The sequence below is a fragment of the Eschrichtius robustus genome, chromosome 10 (assembly GCF_028021215.1).
Source record: "Eschrichtius robustus isolate mEscRob2 chromosome 10, mEscRob2.pri, whole genome shotgun sequence".
Lineage (NCBI taxonomy): Eukaryota > Metazoa > Chordata > Mammalia > Artiodactyla > Eschrichtiidae > Eschrichtius > Eschrichtius robustus.
Window position 1 is genome coordinate 14,709,877 of NC_090833.1, and position 15,862 is coordinate 14,725,738.

Here is a 15,862-nt window from a genome sequence, read left to right on the forward strand (position 1 = left end):
CTTAGTCAGTTGGTATTTAGAGACAGCTAGGAATTTTGGATTTCACTCTCATTCCAATAGAAAAGAGAAAATCTTAAATGCCTTCCAAATACTGGTAAGTCAAGTAAGGACAGCCTGGCTCCAATCTGGGCTCATTTCCCACCCCCCACCCGCTCCCAGAAACACAGAATGAAAAGAAAAAGAAACATAATCAATGCACTCAGCCACAAGTTAAAAGTTCCCCTGGAGTATGCTAGACAACCAGACTCCCTCCACATTAGCTGATGCAGAAAAGCATCTGTCGTATCTGTGAGAGCTCAGAGAAGAGGAGGGGCTGAGAAAGCCAGCTGGTCTGTGCAGAGCTTCAGTCTCTGTAAGGGTGTCTCTCCTTTTCTTCACATGGGGCTTTGACACAAGCCTTTGAAAGGTTTCCATTAGCAGTGTAATTGATCTTCTGATGAAAAGCAAGACGAAGTCCAGCAAAAAAAAAAAAAAGTGATTACAATGTACAGAAGTAGACACATATTAATTTGCAGGTTTAAAGTTTACAGTCACAACCATCTATAAACAATGCTTAGATGTCACTTTCATTATTTCTTGGGAACTGTCCTCAGCTTGTGAGTCCCCATTTCTGCCAGGGGCAAGAAACTTAATCTTGTACATTTAAATAACTCAGTGACTTCCAGATTTAAATGTGATCAATTTGGGATGTAGGCAGGTCAAAATTCTCTCTACCTCCCTCCTCCTCATTTCCCCAAAGTGGGAGGGGTGAGTTAATTTCCAGTGGCCCTTACTTTTGTCAACCTGATATTAACAGGTGGGCATTGGGACCTTGTGGGCCTCCATCCAGATGCATTTATTGTTGGTGGTCTGTCTCCTACCCATAATTGTCAGATCTTCTCACTTCCTCCTGTGCATCCCAACCTTGTCACTTCAGGTCCACCAACACCTCCATGCTCCACTGGTCTGCTTTCTCAGCGTCCCCTGGGGGTGTATGGAATTTATGGGTCTGTCCCTGGCTCAGCCACTGAACATCTCCTCAGCCGTGGTGCCTGGCCTGTGCAGGGTCCTTGATTGCCAGGTAACTGTACCCCCGCCCTGTAATCCCCCAAGCTCACTTGGGTTCCTACATTCCACTCTGAGTAGATTGCATTACTCTTGCCACTCTTGATATTCATGCTCCTTGCATGGGACTTTGGAATTCTTTCCATGAAGACAGGGCATATCACTTCTCCCCCCACACCCCCAACCTTCCTGCTTTATTTGACTTTAAGCGCAGCGATGTGACTTGCTTTGGCCAATAGAATGAGGCAAATGTAATGATGTGTCATTTCTAAGCCTAGGCCTTCATAGGCCTTCTCTGTTCCGCCACTTGCCTTCTCGTGCTTCTGCCATCACCAAGATAACATTCCTCAGCTTTCCCTCTGATCCAAGGAGGATGAGGGGTACATAGAGCAGAACCACCCCAGGCAAGCCCAGCCTAAATAAGTTGACCCCCAGCTGACTGGTAGATCTGAGAGCATAAAAGCGTATTGAAATATGTCACTAAGATTTTGTGTTTGTTCCACAGCAATAACTAACCAATACAATCCCACATCCAAAACTGACCTGGGAGACTGGGAAGCTGGGGGACCCTGAGATCTAGTATTTCTCCTCCTCTACACCTCCTCTTGTCATCCAGTCATACTTTAATCTCCTTTCTCAGTGGAGAGGAAATTTCTCTTCATGCACTATCCATGTTTCTTCCCCTTTCTGTGGTTTTATGCTCTCCACTTGTTATTCTGGGTCCCTTAGGTTTTAGGTCTTAATGAGCAAAGTCATGTTTATGGACAGCAAAAAGTCATTTCCTCTCCTTCAAAAATGCTGTTTTTGTAAGCTTCAATCTGCAGAATTAGTTACGTAGTAAAAACCAAATCCATTCAGAAAGTCAAATGGCTTTAGTGTTCTCGGCTGTGTCTGCTTTCCTTCTGAGGCCATAGCATATAGAGAAGTGTCTGCTTTTCCAAATAGTCTAAAATATGGGAGATACGTGTGATGAGTCCTTTGAAGGGCACACCTAGACTAGCCCACAGGTTCCAGGAGAAAGATTAGGGACACACAGAGTAGAACCAAACTGTTCCAGCCAAACTCAACTCAGATCAATCAACTCCACCCCCTATTCCTGCCCTCCCCCACCCTCCCCCGCCACCCTGATGGGTGTGCATGGCCAAGATCAAAACTGCCCAGTCTAGGTCAACTGAACTATGCAGACAAGGGAGAGACAAATGCTCACTGTTGAAGTCACTGAGGTTTTGTGGTATTTTATAACAGCAATTGCATGGCAATAGCTAACTTATATAAACCTTCATCCAAAAAACAATAAACATGGAGATTCTCTTGTTGAAGTTGGGGGAGGGGAGCCTGGACCTTCAGCCATTTGACCTTCCACATCCTCTATGGCTAAACCTGAAGCCACATTCTACGTCCAGTGTTCCATGGAACACAGTTTGACAACCATGACCCACACCATCTGCCCAGCTCTCCTCCCTCGATTCATTTCTCTCCGTAGCATCTCTATCATGGTTTTTCAGCTTGAATACCTCCTTGAGCGGGAGCTCCCTGCCTTCTAAGGCAGCCAGTTCCACCTTTGCACAGCTCTGACCGTCCCACAGTGACGTCTCATTTCCTGGGGAGCTCTAGGATACAATAGAAGAAATGGGGCAGGGACAATGGTAGGAAAGCGACGGTTTCTGGTGTAGCTCAGAGGAAGAAATAGTACAAGCTGAGCCCTTGAATTCTTCTCCTCTGGGATGAGCAGTTTACGGCATGTGCACCTCCTCATAAGCGGCCCAACTGTCCACTTCTCCTTCATAAGAAGAGCTTCTCTATATTGAGTTCAGACTGGGAGTCAGACACCGTGCTGAGCATGTCAGATGCAAAACCTTTGACTCTTTGATGTCAGCATTACTAATGGGAAAACTGAGGCTTGGCGATGGTGAATGACTAGCCCATGGCCTTGCAGCTGATAAATCATGGAGGTGAGCTTTGAGCCCAGGTTTGTTTACTTTGAAACTGGAACTCTTAGGTACCACATAACAACAACAACAACAATAATAATAATAACACCATGAATAATAAGAACTAACTTTTACCAGGTGTTTACTTACTATAGTTTAAGCATCATCGTAAGAGTTTTGCGGACTAAATTACCCGTCACAAAAATTCTGATGGGAAAGTCATCTTCCCCCATTTTCAGAGATTAATAACTCTAACCCCTCCCCAACCTTAACGTATATTTTATCCCTTAACGTGCCCTCATTCTTTATTTGATGTAGTGAGTTGTCTGCCATAGAAGGCATTTTAACAGTGACTGGAAGAATACTTTTTAGGAGTTTTGTGTTCTGGGCAGTGGATTCTACCCAGTGACCACTATGGTGTCTTTCCCACCCTGACATTCCTTTTGCGATACCTCATGCTCAGCCCCTTCCCTTCCATGTTCATGGACCGAGAAAGAAGGAATACCTTCCATTTGCTGGCTTTCTACTCTGAGCCAGACACTAAACCAGATCTTGTATCATTACTGCCTTGTTTAAAGCACACCCCAACCCCCAGAGCGCCCTTGTTCTGCCCTTCACAACACTTGCTCTTTGTTTGCTTGACACCTATTTTCCCCACCAGACAACCATCCCTAAGAGGCGGTGATTCTGCTTATTTTCTTTCTCTCTATGGCCAGGGCACCTAGGAATTCCTCACTAAGCTGCTGACCAGCAAAGACATGACCAGGTTCACGGAGGCATGACCATCTTCCAAGGCAGCCGCATATGGTGGATAAGGGCAGGACTCTGAAGCCAGACTACCTGAGTTCACATCTCAGCTCTGACATTTCCTAGCTGTGTGAATTTCAGCAAGTGATTAACTCCTCTGTGTCTCAAGGTTCCCCATATTCAAAGGCGACTCACATTTTTACTGCACCAAGGAAGTCAAGCCTGGTGATTAAAGTAGGGGTTCTGGAGACACACTGCTCACAGCTGTATTCCAGCTCTGCCCTGACTCCTGGGGCATTTGGGGCAAAGCTAGTAGGCTCCTGTTTCTCCCCTAAACTGTACATAGGGTTAATAGCAGCTCCTATCTCAAAGAGATGTACAGTCTAAATGAGCCAGTCCTTGCAAAGCACTCAGAACAGGCTCTGACACTGAGTGCGCTGGCAGACTCAAGGTCATCCAGCTAGATAGCGTGCTAGTTGAAATTTGAGTCCAAGTTCACCTCTGAGTCTATTGCTCTTCAGACGACCCCCACGTTTGGAGATATGTTCTTTACATAAGTTGCTTTCTCTCGACACCTCTTCCCTCACATTATTTCTCCCATTGACACCTTGACATGCTCGAAACTTCTTCTACATCGGTAGAGACACGCATATTTTCTACCCAGGGAGACAGTGGAGCCTGCTTCTAGGAAGGAATGAAAAGAGTCATGCAAAACAGAGATCACCCAAGGAAGATGTAAAAATAATTAAAATAAGAAACGTGCCGTCCTCTTCGCAGGATTTCAATTTTGCCGTTGCCCGAGGGGAGGCGTGACAGACGTTCGCTTTCTCACACTGATACACATTTTGATAAAGTGTGATAAAGACTTAGAAAAATTGACAGATGAAATTGGAATAAGAGCTCCTGGAAGTGAGGAATAGCAGCCCATGAACTGCAGACTCCAGGAAAACAGGTGCTGTGCTTTCCTGCTCTTGTAAACAGAGGTCCTGGGATGCCCACTCTTCCCTTCACCTGCCCTATTCTCACGTATACTTTGGATCTTGGCTTAGACCCCACTTCCTCAGGGAAGTCTGCCCTGATCCCCCAGACTAGACTGGGCACCTTGCTATACGCCCTCAATGCTCACTGAGCTTTCCCTTGTGGCACTTAGCCTGGCTGTAACTCCTGTGCATGCTTATGTGTGTGGTTATTTGAATTATGTCCGGATCCTGTACAAGGCTTTTGGCATCAAGAGAACAGAGGATGGGTTTCTTTTGCTCTCCACGTATTGCCAGTTTCTAGTACAGTGCCTGGTGCACAGTAGGCACTCGATAAACACTTACTGAAAGAAGGAATGAAGGACGTAGACCTCTGATTTGAGCCAGCAGGGCAAACAGGACTTCATGTCAGGAGACCCACTGTGGGTACTTATTCCACAGTATTCTTTTCTGCACACCAATTGAATCTGAGTCCCAGAGTCCCACTGAAAAACACTGTTAGCCAATGGGATTTGGTGAGAAAGGATGCCCTCTGCATTGCCCATGAGAGCCAGTGTAGACCTCATGTCAGGGTGGGGAAGGATGACAAATGATCTTGTCATGGGCATGGGATTGTAATGGGAGCACTTGGTATGCCTGAGGTTGCTATCTTAATCCTGCTACATTGTATCAGAAAGAGGTTTCCAGGCTCTCCAGCATCACACAGCAAGGAAGCTGTGGTGCTCAGGGTGATGCAACAGAGCTTTTCTGGGTCTGGGTTTAGAGATGAAGACATGGAGTCTAGAGGGAATAAATCCTGTGATCAGAGGGTAAGTTTCTGTTTTGGCAGAACTGGGATTAGACCTTAGGTCTCCTGATCGCTGGTCCAGCATTCCTTTCAGTTACCATTCAGCCATCCAACCATCCATCCATCCATCCATCCATCCATCCATCCATCCATCCTTCATTGATTTAATCACTATGTATTAATGGTTCTCTGATGGGTACCAGGCACTAGGTGTGAAGGAATCAGGATCAAGACCAACAAACATCAATGGCAGCTCATCTTTGTTTTCACTTATTTAGTTTTATTTTCCTTTGTTCCACTGAGGACTGTTATCTTTCCAATTCCCTGTTTCATGTGAGCATCAGGACAAGTTGGCAGAGGTTGTGTGAGACACCCCAAGTGCCCATTGTCAACCCAGCCTTAATGATAAAGTCTTTACCCACCACTCCTTGGCTTTTCTCCCCTTCCAGAGGGCCAGGAGGAGACAAGACTGTGCCGGCATCCTCAGGGACCCGGGTCCACCTGTCTCAGGTATGGGGAGTGGGCATCCCTTGACGTTGATGAGGTTTCTCAGTCAAGCCGGGGACTTTCAAATTCCCAGGAGGCTGAGGCCAGGGGAGAAGTTGGGCGTTGACATCTTTGCTCCAATAACACATGTTTATTGATAAACTGCTGCCTGCTGGCACCGTTTTAAGTGGCCGGGGATGCAATCTTTAGGAGCTGCCGGTCTGCCAGGGAAGTGCTCTCAACAAACAATGACAACACAGGGCTTAGGAAGACAGAGATCTTTGCATCTCAGGAGTCGGTTCAGAGGTTCAGAGGTGGTTTTTTGGAGTCAGTTGGACCTGGGTCTAAAACCCAGTTCTTCCAGTGAAGACCTGTGTTTGACTTACCCCCTGTGAATCCCAGTTTCCTGTTCTATAAAATAATGTGATAAGGCCTGACTCACTGGGTGCCTGTGGGCATCACATGAGATCATGCTGGTGAAGCACCTGGCACATGGTGGGCCCTCGTCAGTATCAATTTCCTTTCCCTTTCCTGCTGGAGCAGGACCTCACTTCACGCCTGCAAACTGAACCAGGCCTTGCTCTGAGATGGCCAGCTCCTCACGGGCAGGTGAAGCCTCGCTGCTGGCTGTGACCCTGGGCATCTTATCTGGAACTGGAGTGTAATCAAGCCTCCTCCACAGGGTTATGGTAAGTAGGCCAGGACCAGGCTGATGGGAGTGAGGTGCTTAGGGCCCCAAGTGAAAGAAGCTGGTCACCATCAGGGTGGCACCTGTAAGTGCAGGACTGGCACTTGCCCTGATTGTGACCGCTGAATCCATTCACTGATGTAAAGTCTGGTACCCCGGGCCAGGCACAAAGTGGGCGCTGCTTTTGTCTGGGGTTATTTTCTGGAAAGAGACAAAACCTCACTCAAACTATCTCAGAGAAGATGAGTTTATCTTAAAGATACATGTGGAGTTAAAATAGGGAAGAAGTTCTGGTGGAAATCATCAAAGAACCAGCACCCAGGAACGGGCCAGGCCCTAAAGATCCTGGAACGGGAGGGCAGTTCTGGGTGCGCGGTGACTTCTGGAGCCCCGGCAGGAGTTCAGGACCCCCTCCGTGTGGCCTCCAAGGCCCTGCACCAGAGAGCCTGCTTCCCCAGCCTCAACTCAGAGCCCTGTCCGTATTCAGACTGAAACCGAGCAGGGCCCTGTGGGGTTCCTGGGCACAAAAGCCTTTCTGTGTCCCCCATTTCTCGATTACAGGAAATAGGCTTCATTCAGCCTCCATGACCTTCCTTGAGTTCCAATGGGCAGGTTCAAACGGTTGCTAATTAGGGAAGGGAGGGGATACAGAGACACGGGAGGAACGGTTAAGAAACAATAGTGCAGCCTTAGGGCAGGGTCCTCATTCCCCTCAAGGGATACACACAACACTATCTCTGAGCTGTTCTGCAGATACTGAAACCTCCACCAGGTGGGAGAAGTTAACAGTATGCTGCCCACAAGCACGGAGACCCCTGACCAGTTGGAACCTGAAGGTTGATGATGCCGACTCCCACTTACCTCACCACCAACCAATCAGAAGAACGTCCACGAGCTGATCACGCCCTCTTTGAACCATTACCATAAAACCCCTCACTACCCCCTCCAGGTCGGGACACACAGTTTTGAGGACATTAGCCCACTGTGGCCCCCTCTGCCTGGCAAAGCAATAAAGCTATTCTTTTCTACTTCACCCAAAACTCTGTCTCTGAGATTTAAATTGGTGGTGGGGTACAGAGGCCGGATTTGGCTTCACCACCAGGAGTGTTCTCTTCCATGTACATTGTTGTCTTGTGTTTTTCACCCATGCCCCTAACTTGTTTCAGCATTGGACACAGCAGATTCTTACCACATAATGACTGAACCAAAAACAGATAAATGTTTCCACCCAACCATCTCAGTGAGAGGTTACAAAGGCTTCTTGGTTACAAAGACTGAAATGATACTCACCTAGGCTAAGAGCCCCGTGAAATCAGCTGGCAACAGATTTTTTTTTATAAACCCTGGCATTTATTGAGCACATACTGTGTGCCAGATCCTAGCTTAAGCACGCTCTGTGTTTTAATCTGTCAACAACACTTCAAGGTAGGTATTGTTATTCCCAGGCTCAGAAGGCCTGACTTGGCTTCAAGGAGGGATTTGAATAGACTGTAGGTTTAACCACTGTACACATGGGCTCAGTATAGCACAATTTCAATCTCAACATCGCCCCACCCTTTCCATTTGTCATATCGGGAAACTGAGGCCAGGAAAAGCAAAGGAGCTGAGCTGGAGCTGGAGCCCAGATACCCTGTTTCCCCAGCCAGTTTCATCTTTCAGAGCTAATGGCCTTTCAATGTCCCTGGGTGTCCTGCCGCTCCACAGAAAGGATGCAGGATAATTAAAATCCCCCTTCCCCACCCTTCTCTCCCTTTCAACACTTTGTAAACTATTTTTTCCCCAGTTCTATCTTTCTAGCCTTTCGCAGCTGCTCATTTGGATAAGATCTGGTACCCAGGGGTTTCTCTGATGAGGAACATCACAGCCCAGTCCCCTTCCCATGGGAAGCCAGAGGAGGGGACAGGGAGAACAAGGGACGTTTCCCATTAAATTGGCCTCCTGCAATCTGCAGAGTTTAATCTTAACTTGAAAGTGTTTTTGATCAGCTTTCAGGCCGCTCCCTCCTTCCGGCCTACCCCTGTCTTTGGGTCCAGCACTCTCTCTCTCCCCTGCCTTTGGCTGCATTCAAAGTTATGTGTGATGGGGGGTGGCAGGTGGGGGGAGGAAAGGAGTAGCCCTTCTTTTATCTGTATCTTCCAGCTGCCTTTCTGGACAGACAGAAGTGTTAACTCCAGTTTCTTTTCTAGAAGCTTAGGATCGGCTGCTGTACTGAGATCTGATCTGGTGTCTGTATTTCAAAGGCATCTTCAGTCTGGCGGCATGTAGAGCTGCTGCCTCCTTCTTCCTTCTCCTTCCTCCTTCCTCCCCTTCATTCCCCTCTCACCCCTGACTTTGCCCTTCTTCTCAGGTCTCGTACACCTTTTTTCCAGTGACTGTTTCTGTCCTGTTCTTTTATGCTTCGGAACGAATCACTAACACAGTTCCCCTGCCAAGCAAACAAGGTCTGATCTCCTTCTAAATGGTCCAGGATTTGCAGGGAAAATAATGTCTCAGTGTTCCGAAGTCCTCGTTATATAGGCATTTGGCAGAATGCAGGTTTACAGAGAGAGCGAGACCATTTGCTTGCTCCAGAAATGAATTCCTCGTGCAGCAAGATTCATCCAGATTGAAGGTACTCTTAGGTCCTCTTTTCCCAGAGGAGCTGGGAGGCGTTATTATGTTAAATAAACTAAATGCATATTTATGGCCGCGGGGTGGGAAAGCTCTGAACTGAGAAAGACTAGCCTTGTCTTTGGTGTTTACCAGACCTCTGCCTGAGATCTGGCTCTTCCGCCTCCTTGGGGGGACCTTGGGCAGGTTCCTAACCTCTCTGAGCCTCAGTTTTCTCATCTGTTTAGTGGGGATAAAGATAGTACCTCCTTAAGTTTGTTGGGGGAGTGCCTGAGGCGATGATATGCTTAAAAGTTTTCCCAACTATGGTAAGTGACCAATAAATATCAGCTCTGTCTTCCTTTCCTTGGGATCAGTTGCAAGGAAGAGGTCTTGCATTTTGGAACTCCACTCCCTGCCCGTTGTCCCCCATCTAGACAGCTGTACAATTTTGGAAAGAGCTTTGCCTTGGGCTAGTTACTTTTCTGAAGCTTTATTTTTTCTTCGGTAAGGTAAAGATAATTCTAGCTCTGAATGTGGGGAGGACTCAGCTGAAATACAATCAATGCACTGTGAGAACAAAACCAATGCAAACAATCATGTGGCGTTGAAGAAACATGTCTATGGTGCTTTCTAGGTTTTAGAGGTTTTTCATGAACTCCATCTTGCTTGATCGAAGTATCAGAGAAAAATCCAGTTTCAAGGCTTCTGCTAATTATGAACCATTCTTATGTCTTCATTAAAGCAGGCCTCCGAGACATTTCTGCTTCCCTGTGCTATATGAGTCCAATCCTTGCTCTTGTATATTTTGAAAAGTAATCCTTTACCTTTCTTTACATTGTTTTATTGTGCAAAAATTTCACTAATTTGAATATTCTTACACACACACATACCCCATATTGAGTTTGTTGTTGTTGTCAGGAAAAAATTGGGAAATCCATGCTTATTTTTCATGCGAGTATCCTCAGTGCAGGAAAGGCTGGTGAGGAGGTCAGTAGCAATGGAAGTCCCAGTAACTCAGGTGCTTTTCCATCCTCAGGGCGGTGTTTGACATTCGGCCATCACAACTGCATCATTTAGACTATCTTGGATTCCCTATATGAATGCAGCTGTCATCAGCCATCTACAATGTTATTAGTCATTCACGCCTTATTTATGCATCGTCTAAAAGAAGGATAGATTGCAGCGAGGAACGTCGAGAGTGAGGACATTGACTTTTTGCGGCAGAAGAAGAAATGGTACCAAAACCAGGAAAATGACCTCAGAAGCTTGATATTTTCGAAGATTTATAGATGTTTGCTTGGATCATCCCTTTTATTCTTTCCGGCTTCACTTCTTCGGTCCAAGACCCTGGTGTCCTTTGTGAATGGTTGAAGTGGCCTCTGTAATTTATTATTTGCCTCCAGAATCAACTTCACTGGCGCTAGTATGGTCTTTCTAGCCCCTATCACACTATGAGAGATGAGAAGCATTTCTATCTACACGTACGCTGGAGTGACGCATAATCTCTCAGACTGCTTCCATCTCTGATAACTGGGTGTCTAGATGGTTGGTGTCCTCTGTGATGGGCACCATTCACCAGTGTCTCTTCATTGTGTAGGAGGAGGGAGCAGAGATTTGAGCTGAGCCCTCTTGGAGTCCCAGCCATCAACTGCTGCTGGGCCACCTCAATTTCCTGTGTTTCAGAAGATTCCTACCTGTGGTTCTCTGTGGCTACCTGGTGCTCTCCATCTACTTCAGAGCTGCTGACCAAGGTCCTATAATGTGTGAATGCAAATTTTCTGTGAAATCTGCCTCCGTCATCTCTTGTGACTGCAGAGTCCATTGTGTGTGGGAGGGGTGAGGGCCATTGTCTCTGCCTATTCAGTGCCACGTATTTTAGAGAGAAAAACAGGAACAGGTGGTTGATTAAATAAACATGTCACTAGCAGTCAAGGTAAAAATTTGGTCTTTATTGGGACCTATTAAAGAGCTCTTGATTTACAGTAACAATTCTCATGTTGGTTCCATTGCGGAACTTAGACAAGTCACTGCTCCTGGATGGGCCTCAGTTTTCCTTTCTTCAAAATAGGGATGGGAGGATGGATTGATCTGATGAATTTTAAATCCAAGCTCGGTGCTTCGCTAAATTCTGAGTCTTCACATTTCATAGGTTGTTTTTTCCTCACATCTTAACGTTTCTGAAATTGATTTGTATCTTGCCATCAGTGGCATGTCATAGTTTAATTGGCAATGTTTTTTTCTTTCTTGGTGATACATAAGATAATTGTCATACAGTTGGTGGCAGCTGGTGTCTGATGAATTATGTAACGTCCATTATTCCTTTCTTCCTCGTGTGGTCATGTGAAGCAAAGGAGGACCAGGTCTCACAGTGGATACAGTCTTCTTTCTGCATCACTTCTCAAATTACGCTGTCTGGTTGTCACGGCTAGGGTTAAGGCTAGCTGCATATAAAAGAAGCCCCTTCCAAATAATAGCGGCTTTACAAAAATCATTTATTTCTTTCTCAAATAAAAAATTCCAGAGAAAGCCTAGCCAACATTGGCATAGCCACTTCAGGATCCTCAAGCACTCAGCCTCCCATTATTATTCTGACTTTTCCATCCCAATGCCTGGCTTTTTGAGATGCCAAGGTCATCTCATGGCCCAAGATGGTGGATGGAGCTTCTGCTTTTCATGACGAGGCATCAGGAAGGAAGAAGGAAAAAGGGGTACAAAGTATCTACCCTCGTTGATTCAGGTCCCTTTAAAAGATCTTCTTGGAATCATCCCACAAAAGTCTACTTACTGTTGGTCCAGAACTTGGTCACATGATCAACCCTTGTTGAAGGCGAGGCTTGGAAACATAATCTTTTCTGCTTAATGTCTCGCTGAAAATAAAATAGAGTCTGCTACTAAGGAAGAAAAGGAAACATGGCTATTGGGTAGCCAACCAGCTGTGTCTGCCACATCAATGAGGTATGAAGACTATGAATCCAGAGATCAGGAGGAAATTTGTCTAATTTCATCTTTCCTGGCTCGGCCTCAGTTTTCTCACATATGTAATGTGGTTAATTATGTTTCCATCTAATGGAAATAATTTTCGTGGAAATTAGATGAGACATAGTAATGAAACAATTTCTTAAATAAAAGATACTCTCTAAAATGAAAGGATTGGGTTTTTTTTATTTTATAAAGAAAATCTTTAAGAAGATAAAGACCATCATCCATCATGAATAGTTCTGCTTCTCATTCTGCTGGTCTTCATTTCTGAACTCTACTCTTTGCCTCAAACATGAAAAGAGGCTTGCAGGACTCCTAACCTATGCCTTGGTGTCCAGCCTGGACCAGATTCAAACATTCTGGGTTTATGGGCATCTTTGTCTTTAAAAATGCAGCTGTTCTTATTTCCACTCTGGTACCTACATACTTTCAGGCCATTTCTTTTTATTCCAATTTCAGTTTCTCATTCTGCAGCTAAATCCCCTTCTCCTTCCTTCTGCTTGTCACGACACAGTACACTCTGTGGGTTCTGGTGGCTGGCAGGGGTGTTCACATATGAATGCGGAGATAATTTTGAGGTCGGGGAGATGCTGCAAGGGTCAGACCACCTGGATTTAATCCCAGTGCTGCCTTTGACATCTATGTGACTCCAGAAGAGTCACTCCGCTCGCTCCCCCATCACTTTGCAGCTTCCTTGTCGGGAACATCAGGATTGGTGGGAATATTGAAAGCTACAGAGATGCAAGGATAAGTAGATAATAGATGTGAAAGGAACCAACAGAATCACTGGCCCAGCGTAAGTGTGCCAGTTAGAGTCTACAATGGGAAATTCTAGAATATTAGAGCCAGGTGAGGCCTTAAAAATCACCAGTTTCTTCCTCTTCACAGTGCTATAAACAGACACGAAGGTCAGAGAGTGGAGAGTTATTTGTCTGTGGTCACAAAACTGGCTGAGTATCCAATCCATTCTGACTCAACGATGCCAACTTTTGCCCACATCCCAGCTCTGAACACCATAAAGCACATTCATTTATAGCTTTAAATGTTACTTTAAAACATTAACTGCTTACACTAGTAAAGAGGATGGGCTCCTTTTTAGCGCATGGGCTGCGTCTGACATGGGAGAAGTAGGTCCCAGTGGTTGGTTTCATTTGTCTTTCTTAGAGTATTTGAAGCCATCTTCAGTAGTGCCAGAAGCCGCAGAACACCCATGACTTCAGCCTGACCCCCTGGACCAGTGAGGTCAGGGTGGGGTTGTCCCCTGACAAGATTCAGAACAAGGCAGACATTCCCTGGACCTGGCTGTCCACAGGGTGCTAACAGCTGCCACTGTCGCGAAGTGCCAGGCTGGCGGCTAGTAATGGGGTGAGGCTGTGTGACAGCCGTGGCTCTCACTTGGAGCCTGTGCTGGGAAATTCCTGTGACAATAATGAAATCCCCTGGGATACTGCTACAGTGAAATAAGCATGTCCTGCTGGATGTCTAACCCATGAGCACAAACTTACAGAGAGCACTGGCTGATAAAGGTCCAACACTGGGTAACAACCACTGTTGCTGTTCGATCCTCCTTCAAGCAAGGACTCATGGCCCAGCTGCAAGGGCCGTGGTTAGGTGACAACGTCCAGCAGCTGGATCCTTTGGGCCGTCCTCAGCCTTGGTCTTCTTGGGGGCAACCCTTGCTTCTTAGATGATGTTTTTCTCTTTCTCATTGCTTGATTAATTCTATAGACATTTACTGACTCCGATTAAGTGTGTGGCACAATAAAAGAAATCAAAGGACGAGATCAAAGGTGTTCTCATATTAGGGGAACAAGCATGTAGTTAGCTGGGTGAGAGGGAGACAAAGATGAGGTTGAGCATATCACAGCCTTATCCTCAGTGAGCCCAAAGTGTGCAAAGAGGGATGCTGAGGACGCGTGTCTGCTCATGGCAATGATGCAAGGAGCAAGGGAGAGGAGGGGAGTCATTCCCTTCTAAGAATAGGGCAGGTTTCCTGGAGGTATTAGCATTAGCTTTGGATTTTGATGTAAAGATCGTGTACACCAGGAGTGGGCATGACGCGGCTGGCAATCAAGGACCAACGTTTGTATGATGAAAAGCAAGGAGGCAGGGAATTGTGTCCAGTGCTTAGCAAAGAGCGACATTGTTTACTTTGTCCCTTTGCCTGGAGCTACCCCTCCAGCTCTTTCTGCCCCTCTCACCCTTGTTTTTACCTCGAGCCTCAAAGGCCTTTCAATTCCTTGATGGGCCAGGCTCATCTCCACTTCTGAATCTCATCTATGTTGACCCCTATGAATCTTCTCTTCCCCCTCCACCTCTTAGTCTAGCTAACTGCCACTGGATTTAAAAGTCATTTCCTTGGGGAGGTCTTCTCCATCCTCTAATGGAACTTTATGACCCCACATCACATGCCTGTTGCACTCTGCAGCCAACTGTTGTGACACCCATCACACTTGTGTAATAGTTATTCCATCTATGTTTTCCTTGTCATACACCAAGCCCTACAAGGTCCACCACTATTTCTCTAGAGCCCAGCACAGGCCCTGAATGCAATGACTATTTGTTGAATGAATAAACAACAAGGATAACATTGGACAGGCAGCTCTTGGAAGTTCTTAAAAGATGAGTCAAGGAGTTTGGGTTTTACTGTTAAGTAAAATGGGGAATCTTGTACTTACTTATGAAAACTTAGTCCAGCAAACCTCCTTGGTAAACATTAACAATATTTCTTCTCTCTATGGTACTTATTTCACTTAACTAATGCCCTCAAGGTCCATCCATGTCACATGGATGAATTCTTCTTCATTCATGAAGAAGGATTTCCTTCTTTCTTCTAGCTGAATAATATTCCATTATATATATATATATATATATATATATATATATATATATATATATATATGTATATATGTATGTGTGTATATATATATATATATATATATATATATATATATATATATATATATATATATATATACCACCTCTTCTTTATCCATTCTTCTGTTGATGGACACTTAGTCTGTTTCCATATCTTGGCTATTTTAGTAGTGCTGCAATGAACATGAGAGTGCAGATACCTCTTCAAGATAGCATTTTCATTTCCTTTGGATATGCACCTAGAAGTGAGATTGCTGGATACTATGGTAGTTCTATTTTTAATTTTTTAAGGAACCTCCGTTTTGTTTTCCACAGTGGCTGCACCAATTTACATTCCCACCAACAGTGCACAAGGGTTCACCTTTCTCCACATCCTAGTCAGCACTTGTTACGTCTTGGCTTTTTCATGATGGCCATCCTAACAGCTGTCACATGGTATCTAATTGTGGGTTAATTTGCATTTCTCTGATGATTAGTGATATTGAGACTCTTTTTCATGTACCTGTTGGCCATTAGTATGTCTTCTTTGGAAAAATGTCCATTCAGTTCCTCTACCTGTTTTTAAACCAGATTTTTTTTTTATTCTTTTAGTTCTTTATATATTTTGGATAGTAATCTCTTATCAGACGTATAGTTTGCAAATATTTTCTCTCATTCCATAGGTTGTCTTTTCATTGTGTTTATAGTTTCTTTTGCTGTGCAGAAGCTTTTTATCAATAGTTTGATATAGTCCCACTCAATTTTTGCTATCATA